This window comes from Macrobrachium nipponense, chromosome 13 (assembly GCF_015104395.2).
Source record: "Macrobrachium nipponense isolate FS-2020 chromosome 13, ASM1510439v2, whole genome shotgun sequence".
In the NCBI taxonomy this organism is placed as follows: domain Eukaryota; kingdom Metazoa; phylum Arthropoda; class Malacostraca; order Decapoda; family Palaemonidae; genus Macrobrachium; species Macrobrachium nipponense.
The window spans coordinates 83,077,545-83,090,552 of record NC_087206.1 but is presented as its reverse complement, the minus strand read 5'-3'; positions in this window follow the sequence as shown (position 1 = coordinate 83,090,552).

The following is a 13,008-nucleotide window of genomic DNA, read 5'->3' as shown; positions in this document are numbered from 1 at the left end:
GGAGGCATATTTCCCAAGTCAGGAAGAGTTTAGGGGTGGGGAAAATTAAGACCAGTCAAAGCGCGTGGAGCTGATCCATGACGTCACAAGCCACGTCTTTAGCTCTCTCCTCAGTCCTATATCCATTACTACCGCTAGTTACGATGCCGAAGAAATACTTTCTTCTCAATATCACAGCTTACGGTTTGTATGACATTTAAGTAAGATATATCTAAACATAATGCAACACTAATTTAACAACAATATATTCTTCAAATGAGATACACCGTGAAATATATTATGCGTCATTGGCTTCTCCCTCTTGGTAAATAATAATTTCACATCGCGAATTTTTAAATTATATACTTGAAAATGCATGTTTAAAGCCATTTATAAAGGGTTGCGATAACTCACAGGATGAATCAAACAAGATGGTAAAAATGATGGTATCTGACCTGTCTGTAGGGGAAAATAGAGAGAGGGAGTAGGAATACACTGCGGATTTCTATTGACATATGGTATTTCGTAGTAATGCACATTACTGTGCATTGCATAAAAGCAATATACTGGTCATAACTAGGCCATGAACAGGAATCAGACTGATATGGTCCCTACTATTTGCAGGAACACAGTTTCAGCTTCATTCACTAAATTATTTCAAGAGCTAATGTGCCCTTAAGGAAACCTACGGTATTGTTGTTTTGGTGATCTAAGTTAGCCTAATGTAACCAAATATAGTTACGTGACAAACTCATCCTGTCAGTAGCTAATCTGAATACGGTTTTTTTCAAGGTGCACTTGATAAGCTGTAGTAAAAAATTGCCTTTTTGAGGTGGATTCCGTTTTTATAAAACCTTCCAGATGTCCTTGTCATTCATTGTGTGCAAAGAATCAAAATGAGTATTTCATTAGTATGTAATACTTTTAGCAATTATAGGAGTACAAAATACTACCTATTTACGGAGTTACAGTAGACTTTTTTCTAAGCTGAACTAGAGCAGAATTGATGCATAAATTTATTAGAACTGCGATATGCTTTAAAGTAAATATGGATGACACTTTTTTCCAACTCTCTTTCAACAGAAAATTTTAGGCAAATATTCAACACGTATCAATTAAAGCTAGGGTTAACGGTAGTATATGAGTATACGACTATTTTCATCCAAGCTCACACTCAATGGCCAAATGTATGCCTTAAATTAAGTGCATAATATTTTTTTTACATAGATTTTTCGCATTATGCCAAGCACGGGGCAACTACGGCCATTCAGCGCTGAAACGGATATTGACAGTAAAAGGTTTGAAAGGTGTTACAGGAGGAAAACCTCAAAGCAGTTGCACTATGAAGGAATTGTTGGGAGCGGGTGGACAATAAGATGGAAGAAATAGAATATGAACGGAGGTAACAGTAAAATGAATGAAAGTAGTTGCAGCGAGGCGCCGAAGGGACGCTACAAAGAACCTTAAGTACAGCCTACATTGCACCAAATGAGGTGTAAATTATATACTTGAACATGCGTGTAAATTACATACTTGAAAATGTGTGGTACTATCCCCCTACGGGGTACGTATATTTGTCATCAAAACTGTAACCTCCACATTTCTTTTAAGCATAATGCAATTATTATTTTATTTTTCATCTTGTATATTTTTCATTCATCCCATGTGTTACCGCAACTATTTCTAAATGGCTTTAAACAAACATGTTCAAGTTTATAATTTAGCCACAGCCACTTGCCATGAAAATATTATTTATGCAGTAAATATCGACTTTGTGAGCAGGAATTAAGGGGGACTGAGCACTATTACCAAGAGGGAGAAGCCAATAAGGGCATAATATATTTCACGGTGTATCTCATTTGAAGAATATACTATTTGTTGAATTGGTGTTGCATTATGTTTCGGTATATCTGACTAAAATATATAGGTCATACAAGCCGTAAATTGTGAAATGGGGAAGTTTTTCTTCGGCAATGTGACTGGCAATAATGGCTATGAGACCGAGTGTAGCTAAAAGGCGTGGCTTGTGACGTCAAGGTTCAGCTCCATGCGCTTTGATTGGTCCTAATTTTCCCCATCCCTAAACTCTTCCAGACTTGGGAAATATGCTCCCGGAGGTGTAGTTCTTTCTACAGAGAGCGAGACGGAATTCTCCCTGAGGTCTTTGCTGTTGTTCAAGGATTAGGTATATTTAGGACCATTTAACGGTCAAGCGTCTGTTGGTCTAATGCTCCAGTTGGGGCAAGACTTTGCCTGTTTCTTTTGGAAGTCACTTTTGATGTGGAGCCTCGAATAAAAGTTTTATTTTTTTTTTTCGACGAAGAAATTTGCTGAGAATTTTTCATTTTTTGGTCCTATACTCTCTAGTAAAGACACTGATGAAAAAGTTTTTTGTACGTAAAATGATTGAAAATGCAAAGAAAAATATGGTTTTGCAAGTTAGCAAATAGGCGTATAAGCTAACAAAAATAGATAAATAATTAAATTAATAAAAGGTCTGTAACAGCGAAAGGAATTCCCGCCCCCCCCAAAAAAAAAAAAAAATTCCCATTAAAGAAAAAGTTATATAACTGTTTGGAAAACAAAAGAACAATTTGATCTTGGAAAACGTCTCACTGAATTTGATGAGACTGCAGAAAATTTTTCGTAAACGAAAACCTATGAAAGTAATCGCAACGAAAATCATTACAACGATGAAACCAGTAATTTTCTGTACAGCGTATAATGCTGTATTAAACCATCAACTATGACCAGAAGTTTTCAGTTGCTCACCAGATGCGGTAGAGTGAGGGTGCGTCCCATGGCTCCGAAAAGTGCTGCAAGATGCACGATCCATGGCTACATTCAACCTTAAATAAAATCAAAACTACTGAGACTAGAGGGTTGCAATTTGGTACATTTGATGACTCGAGGATGGCTGATCAAAATACCAATTTGCAGCCCTCTAGCCTCAGTAGCATTTTAGATCTGAGGGCGGACGGACGGGACATACAAAAACGATAGGAAAATAAGAAACTGAACTTTGTAAAGGGTAGTCTCCACTGTGGAGGGGTCCCGATTGTAAAAAGTCGTAAAAATATTTGCCAAAAATACACTAATCAAGACAGGCTAATGTAATTTTTAGGCATTATTAGCACTATAATAACGCATATTCTCTGTGAGTTTTATCATCCTACAGGGAAAATTAATGATTTTATTTAAAAAAATGTGAAAAAATGCAAAAATTCCGGGCCCCTCGTACTGAAGGTTATTTGGTGATTGGGGAGAAACTACAGTCTTGAATAGAAATTCGCTCTGAGGATATGTTGGTATATCCACCTGGAACATGCACAAAAAAAATTATCAAAATAGAACAGTAAATAAGCACATTATAACAAAAAAAAGAGCAACAACTTCAGGTAAGTTCAGCGAAAGCCCTGCCGAAAAATCAGACTATAGCTAGGAAGAAATATTCAGGAAAAATTCAAATCTCGATTTAGGGACAAAACCTTTTGAGAGTTTGTAGTTATTATGTCACTTGATAGACTAAAACATCTAAAAATTATATTATTTAGGACAATCAAAGAAACCACCCCCCCCCAAAAAAAGGGGGGGTGGTTTCTTTGATTGTCCTAAATAATATAATTTTTAGATGTTTTAGTCTATCAAGTGACATAATAACTACAAACTCTCAAAAGGTTTTGTCCCTAAATCGAGATTTGAATTTTTCCTGAATATTTCTTCCTAGCTATAGTCTGATTTTTCGGCAGGGCTTTCGCTGAACTTACCTGAAGTTGTTGCTCTTTTTTTTGTTATAATGTGCTTATTTACTGTTCTATTTTGATAATTTTTTTTGTGCATGTTCCAGGTGGATATACCAACATATCCTCAGAGCGAATTTCTATTCAAGACTGTAGTTTCTCCCCAATCACCAAATAACCTTCAGTACGAGGGGCCCGGAATTTTTGCATTTTTTCACATTTTTTTAAATAAAATCATTAATTTTCCCTGTAGGATGATAAAACTCACAGGGAATATGCGTTATTATAGTGCTAATAATGCCTGAAAATTTCATAAGCCTGTCTTGATTAGTGTATTTTTGGCAAATATTTTTACGATTTTTTACAATCGGGACACCCTCCAAAGTTGAGCCTACCGGTGACATTCTTTATCAAGTGTAACAAAATGTAACGGCGAAAGACGACTCATCATTAACTGAAGATGTGAATAATCTCGAGGTGAATAAAACAACTGAGGATGCGATTGAAAATGAGAGAGATCATGGCGGTGGAATTTTACGAGAAGCTCGGAAAATAAACGAAGAGGAATTCACAGAACTGCGAGAATTAACGATACTGGAAAACGCTTTCTGAGTCAAAGCGAAGACATATAATTAGGCTGGTTCCTAAAGTTGAAGAAATGAGGCCTATCAAAAACTGGAGGCCTATATATATATATATATCTATATATATATATAGATAAGTATATATAAATATATAAATAGGTTTTAACAGAAAGACTATAAAACCGTAGTCTAGTTACTGAGCAAAAGACTGAATGACATAATCACCAGTCCCTTGTCCTTTTAAGTATCTATTGACATCTCTTTATTCATTTTGTTTATTTATCTTTCTTTTCTAATAACTTGTCTCTTCTTGCTGTATTTCCAATTAATTTCTGCCATATCTTTCAAATGACCACAATATTCTTCGGAAGCTTCAATTGCAAGTCATTGGTTCCTGCAGGCCTATTCTATATGGACAGGGTTCATTACCTGACTATAAGAATAATAATAATAATAATAATAATAATTACTATTATTATCATTATATATAGATGCATATATATTATATATATATTATAAAAATCATATATATATATATATATGATATATATATTATATATATCATATATTATATATATGATCATATATATATATATATATATATATATACATATATATTATATTATATATATATATTAATATATATATATATATATATATATATATATATATATATATATATATATATATTAATATATATGATATATAATAATTACTTTTATTATCAATTATATATATATGCATAATATATGTATATATATAGATAATATATAATATATAGATATATATATATATATATAGTATATATAAGATATATATATAGAGTATAGTATATATATATATATATATATATATGTATATATCTATATATATATTAATATATAGAACTAGAGATATATATATACTATATATATATATATATATTATATATATATCTATATATTATATATATATGTGTGTGTGTGTGTGTGTGTGTGTGTGTGTGTGTGTGTGTGTATAATCTAAGAAGTTGCAATTCTATCAGTAGATGATTATGCGTGATAGTAAATTAGCTCACAACGAGGTTAAGAAACCTATACCATTTCAAATGGAGGAGATGAAATATCGCAGTGAGCCGTTGCAAAGTCCAATCCTTATAACTACTACTACTACTACTACTACTACTATATAACTTTGTACATTACTGGCAAACAGAGATGAAGAACAGACAGACAACCATCAGTTACCGTTGGTAACTTAGGGTGATTTGACATATGGGCAGAACGAATAGCAAATATCAGGATAATGCGGCACAAAAGACGCCAATTAGCCAAATACACGGCACGAAAGATGTCTATTCGCCAAATTACACGGCACGCATGATGCCTATTCACCAAATACACAAACGAGAAACAATTCTAAAACAATCAGGCGCAGCATACTGACCAGTCAATATCCAAATGAATGTTATCGATTATATACACATTCGTATGCTACTTTGAATATTCCTTACAGTATAAGAGTACAATGTTGTAGATATTAACTGATAACAAAAACATACGATTGTCATAACCATTCCGCTGTACAGGTGTACACGTATCCGCGGGCGCAGTAACACTTGTACATGTACATTACTGTAGTGTTCACACTAAAATAGTCTCTGATATCACTTGGCAACGAAGTTTAGTCTATTGTATCCCAGCAAATGAGGACCCTCTACTAAATCATTTTTTCCCTTTAGTTCTTTTTAACATGTTTACTGTGATATATATTGATGGAATCTTTATCCGCATATTATGAGGACTTTGTAAATAGGAGTTTTGTAATCGAAATCAAGGGGAAGACGCAGGACTGCGGTCGTCTGTCTCTGAGGCAATAACGGTCACTATTTAGTTCAATTAGAGTAATATATGGTATATCAATAGAGAAATTCATAAGCGTCATTAGAGCTCATTTGCCACAGGTGTTATGCATACTACATTATCGTAACATGTACGCAATATAAAGAAAAAAAAAATGCACGGCACGAAAGATCGCGTGTAAGTTCTATAGTAGATTCACATCAGCTGTGCATTTAATGTCTAGGACCGTCCATCTCTCCTGAGGGATACATTTTTCAAAAGTATACCTCGGAAGAGATGTGGAACATACATCCTGCCTATGCGAACTCTAGAGAGAGACTGAGAGTGTCCAGCCCTGTGATTGGCTTATCAACAGCCCAATCAGGAGCGTCGTCGTAGGGGACTGGCCTAAACATCAAATGCACGGGTGATGTGAATCTACTGTATAGGAACTTGACTCCACTGAAATCCTTCAATGCACTTCTAATGAAATCGCGTCTGAGGCAAACTCCCCATTCTCATTTATTCTTCATAATATGATTTTCTGCTCCAAAGTTTTCTGTGCTCTTTGAGCCATTTACTTCCGTATCCAACTCACTTTTATTTTTTTCTATTATTATTTCTCACTTTTACCCGCTTCCATCAGTACTCTAGACTGTTATCTCTCCGACATGAAATATGACGCCTCTCTTTACACTTGTACTAACTTTTCCATCACGTCCCCACCCCCGTTCCCCAACTGCATAATCCGTTATCATCTCGCAACCAGATCTTACTATATATTATATATATATATATATATATATATATATATATATATATATATATATATATATATATACATATAGGATATATATATATATATAATGACTGGTAAAAATGTTCTGTAACAACAGAATTCCATCTAACAAAAGGAGCCCATAAAAACACCAAAATATAGAGAAAAAGTACTATATTTCAGAGACTGCTGTCTCCCTCTTCAGGTAGATGAATGAGAAAAGTTTACAGAAAAGGTGGTATTTATACCAAGAGGTCCATCCACAAACAAGCCATTTTAAGTCACCCCCGCTGATAATCTTCCTTTAATCTTCTTAAGGGTTGGTTGAATGAAGACGTTGTCGATTGTGTCCGAAATCCATGCTCCTTTGTGACAAAAATCTTCCGAATGTTTAATGTGACTGGGAGAAAAAGTGCCTAAAAAAGGGGAAAGGAGGCCAGCTAACCATTTAGAAATTTTGTAATTGAAAGCACCGGCACATGAAACGATGGGTCTGAATGGAAGATTGTCTTTGTGAGTTTTGGGAAGGCCATAAAAATAGGGTAATTTAGGATTAATTACTTTAAATTTCTCTAATAGTTCAATACTCTTTTTGTCTTTGCCAATTAATCTTACTTTCCGAAAAAATTCTGTGGGAACGTTTTGGAGGGGATTTTTCGTCAGTTTTTCGTATGTGTTTGTGTCGCTAAGGAGCTGGTTGATTTTGTCAAGGTAGAAGTCTTTGTCCATTATTACGATTTTGCCGTCTTTGTCGGATCTACTTATTATAACATCTAACTTTTTTAGCGAGTGGATGGCTATCATGAATCTGCGGGGAACAGGATATTTCTTATGTAAGTCAGTTAAAGCATTTAGTAACACTCCTTTTAAACATATCTCTTCACGGTTGTAGTTTTTGTCAGATATGAATTTATCAAAAGCCACTATGAAGTCTAGGTTGTTTTTGCGGTCTGGCATAAGGGCAAAGGATAAGCCTAAATTTAAAACTAAATTTTTTAGGCACTTTTTTTAGGCACTTTTTCTCCCAGTCACATTAAACATTCGGAAGATTTTTGTCACAAATTCAGAGAAGCACATATACCACTTCACAACATAAAACTTTTAAGCCTTGACGTAGATTCCCTGTTCACTAAAGTACCAGTACAGGACGTTCTTCAGTTTTTAAGGGTAAAATTATCCCCCTATTCAGATCATTTCCCATTGGCGCTTGACAAAATAATAAAGCTAGTTGAATTATGTGCATCTAATAACGTATTTTCATTCGGGGAATCATTCTACAAGCAAAAATTCGGGTGTAGTATGGGTAGTCCTTTAAGTCCTGTTCTAGCCAATCTGTACATGGAATACTTTGAAACTACAGTAATAAATGCAATAAAACTCAAAAACATGCTGTGGATGAGATACGTGGATGATATCCTAACATTTTGGGATAATAGGTGGGGCAATTTTAATGAATTCCTCTCGAAATTAAACACATTAGTGCCCAGCATCAAATTTAAAGTTGAATGGGAAACAGACAACAAAATTCCTTTTCTTGATGTTTTAATAATCAGAGATACGACAGAATACAAATTTACCATATACAGAAAACCAACGTTCTCACTTTCATACATTCACTACTTTAGCTATCATGATATTACTATCAAGATAGGTGTAGCTAGTAACTTGTTCTTAAGAGCCTTACGAATTTGTTCCCCAGAATTCCTGGAAAAAGAATTTGAACTAATTCGCAAGCAACTTTTGTCTTTAAAATATCCTGACCATAATAATTGAGGAAAGCAATTCACAAAGCAAACGTAATTTTCTACCGACCCCCTAAAGACAAGACCAGAGATACACCCAACAATAAAATAATAATTCCCCACCTGGACACGATTAAGAGAATAACCAACCTCCTCGGAAAATCGAACCCTTTTGTATTTACTTACCCAAACACCTTAGCCAAATCCCTGATTAACGTCCAACAAAAGACATCTCCAAAGGACTCTGGGGTATACGAAATCCCATGCCAGGACTGTGACCAATCTTACATTGGATTTACAGGTAAATCCCTTCCCCAGAGATTAATACAACACAAACGGTCAGTTAGGTATGGACAATAGAACTCGGCTATTTTCAACCATATAAATGAACATAACCATAGAATAAACTTGAATTTGTCACGTGTAATTTATAGCAGCAACTGCCGGTACAAGAGTCAAATGATGGAATCGGCCTTAATAAAAGAGAGGCAGGTAATGAACATCTCAAAAGGAGCATGGATTTCGGACACGATCGACAACGTCTTCATTCAACCAACCCTTAAGAAGATTAAAGGAAGATTATCAGCGGGGGTGACTTAAAATGGCTTGTTTGTGGATGGACCTCTTGGTATAAATACCACCTTTTCTGTAAACTTTTCTCATTCATCTACCTGAAGAGGGAGACAGCAGTCTCTGAAATATAGTACTTTTTCTCTATATTTTGGTGTTTTTATGGGCTCCTTTTATTAGATATATATATATAAATATGTGTGTGTGTGTGTGTGTGTGGGTGTGTGTATGGGGATACAATCCACAATGATGTAAAATCCTTGTGTGGTTTCATATAATGTATATTTCTTGTCAAGCAAACTAAAGCTTTCGACCATCGGCTGCTGTGGTCGAAAACTTTGATTTGCCGTTCAAGAAATATATATTTTATAAAACTACAGAAGGATATTACATTTTTGTGGATTGTATCCCCATTTACTTAAGAGGTAGGCATAGTACTTAGCTTCTGCATATATATTTATATATATATCATACATACATATATATATATATATATATATTATATATATACATATATATATATATATATATATATATATATATATATATATATATGTATATATATAAAGCAACTACTATGAGATTCAGGGCCTCTGTAACACGGTTTTTTCGCAATAACTTTTTATCTATGCATTTCATAAATATAACGCTTATTCAGAATACATATTATATCTACACATAAATTTTGACTGTATTCTGCATTACGTAGGTTGAATAAATTTGGTACTTATAATGTAAAAGTGACCTTTTTTGAAGACTGGCCAACTTACTCAGAGAAAAGGTTTCGAACGCACTCGTTACGTAACTTATGACAGCATTTCTTTCCTCTTTCTCGATGGATGATTGGCTGTACGTAACGAAGGCTAAACCTCTGGCAACAATGACATACAAATTTAAATACAAGCAAAGCAGTACACCTTTATGAACTCTGAAACCTCTCCAGTGATAATTGTCATGATGAACAAACCAACAAAATATGTTAATAAATACAAAAACACTTCTATTATTAGTCTAACTCCCAAAATAGGTTTCCTAAGAAATTACAGTCTACTTTATAGGTCACAATCAGATTGACAAGATGTAGGGAATAGTTGGTAATTTTCAAAAACATAGTAGACAAGCTTGATTTGATAACTGCTATATCCAATGTCAAGCAATTTTTATTTATTGGCTATCTACCTATTTACTGAAAAAAAAAATAGCCGGTACCGTATTTTGGCTTTAAACCTTCACCAATAATTATCGTCAGAATGATGACTTCATGAGGCTCCACCCACTTTCGCCTCGGCACTTTGTCAATTTCACTGTAACCTTCTATTTCCATTTTCCAAGTATTATTGCCGAACACCTGTAAAGGTCTTATCGATGTCGTTTGTTAAATTTCAGTTTCACATCTTATTCTTTACTTTCAAACTGTTCTACAGTTTCTGGATCTGCACCTTCTCTAGACGAAGACCAATGAAGTCTTATATGCATATTACATTTAGGTTTTCATTCCTACCAAACTACTACTCTTATTCTGCAAGACTGCTAAATCTTCTCCTTCCATATTTTCTTCTATCATTCGTTTCATATAAATATCAAGCAGGTATGGCACAGTTCTCTTCATAAATTTCGTCGCACATCACGACAAGTTAAGGGGGCCATCTAACATCTGGCAACTCTTCAGTGTTGTCGAAAACTATTGCTACGTAATTAACGTTACATTGTCATCGGATGAACTAGCTTTTTGTCCCGTGTTCATTGCCTTTGTTTCACAATCAGCTTCTCATTTGCTAGAATAAACATGTGGATATTAATTGCCACATATCGGAGTTGCCAAATGCCTCCATAGCTCGCATCTTCAAGGTGTTTGTAAACAAAACCTGCGACTGTCGATTTCCGGACTGGTAGCAAAAGTAGGTTAACGCAGAGCGACTAATTTTGTTAAAAAAAGAAAACAAATACAAATTTAACTAAGCTATTGATAACCTGCAACGATTCTAACAGAGTAACGTGTTATATTACGTACATCGTCGACAGGGAACACACCTGTATAGCTGCCAAATGCCGCCATATGTTCCCCCCGGGAGGCTGATTGTTGTAGGTCGTTGTTTGCCATAAATATACACCAATTATTTTCTGAATCAGTCTAGAGCGAACCAGTGTGATCCCCCATGATCTCCAACTGGTGCTACGTCGGTAAAAAATTAGATATTGACGTGACTCGTACTAGCTGGCATGTCCGCAGGTAAGGCTTATTTCCCAAAGCTTCCAATGACGCCAATAACTTCAAAACCTCTAGCGAAGAAACAACGCTTTATGGCCATTAAACAATTCACCTTGTACTCTTGATGATTTAATTATATTTAATTTACTTATTTATTTATTTATCTCTTTTATAATATCAGATCAATCCTTTCTTCTATAACTTCTTTCCTATTCTTCGGAAGCTTGAATTACAAGTCAGTGGCACCTTTGATGGGCTTGTTTCAAATGACTAGGGCTCATCTTCTGAATAATAATAATAATAATAATAATAATAATAATAATAATAATAATAATAACCTCTCTCTATGTGTCGTAGTACTCTTGCGTCGTTTGTTCACGTCAAGAGGAATTAACATATTGTCTATATAGTATCAGAATGATATTGTCTATAGTATACGTGTTCATGATATGAATATTATTCATTTCCAGCAGAGACACCCGGAAATAATCTCACGTCAAAAGAAGCACGTATCTGGTGGCTGATGGGTCATTAGTTGACTGGTTAACACCGAATATTCCATGTCAGGCTTGATCAGATATAAACAAAATGATTTTAAATGACAAAACCGTGTTCACTTAGGATATTTCACACGTAGGGAGGCGTAGTGCCGTCAGTGGGCCTCATGCAGTGCACTGTAGGCATTGCTTGAGGTTCATTGCAGCTTCTGACTGTTAATTTCCATTTCAGCGTTGAATGACCTCATAGGTCCCAGTGCTTGGCCTTTGGCCTAAAATTTATATTCAACTCAACAAAACTTAGGATATTGCATTATATTGAAGTAGGGATGTCCATTCACTATCGTTATTTTTTTTTTTTTTTTTTTTTTGACTGTACGATCAACCTCAATTTTTTTTTTTTTTTTTTTTGTACAGTATCGTTCAAATTTCTCTTACCCGTATTCATAAACTGACTACTGACAGTCGGCTTTCTTAACCCAGCTCTTAAACCGGCAGAATAAAATAAAGGCTACAATATGCAGGTAAGTCTGACAATAACAAGAAACACATATGAACTCTATAAACTTTAAGATCACGTGTTGGGTAACAAAAAACACACGCACAAACGCCCTTACACAGACACACACTATACAAGGAAGCATACATAAATCCGACATAGGCACACATGCAAATCTATCCTGAAGTCAAAGGCATACGTTGGTCATTTTTTGAGTCTATAATGCATTATATATACATTATTTTTTGTTTTTGTTTGTTTGTATGGTGTTTTACGATGCATGGAACCAGTGGTTATTCAACAACGGGACCAACGGCTTTACGTGACTTCCGAACGACGCCGAAAGTGAACTTCTATCACCAGAAATACACATCTCTGACCCCTCAATGGAATGCCCGAGAATCGGACTTGCGGCCACCGAGGTGGCAGGCCAACACCATACCAACCACACAACTGAGGCTTATATATACATTATACAATGTATAAAATGCAGAAGTTTCTCTTGGATATCACTGGGAAAAAGCAGTGATTTTTTGTTGCATTTACTCACTTATTTGTTTTATGATAAAGACAAGAACTTGAATATTATC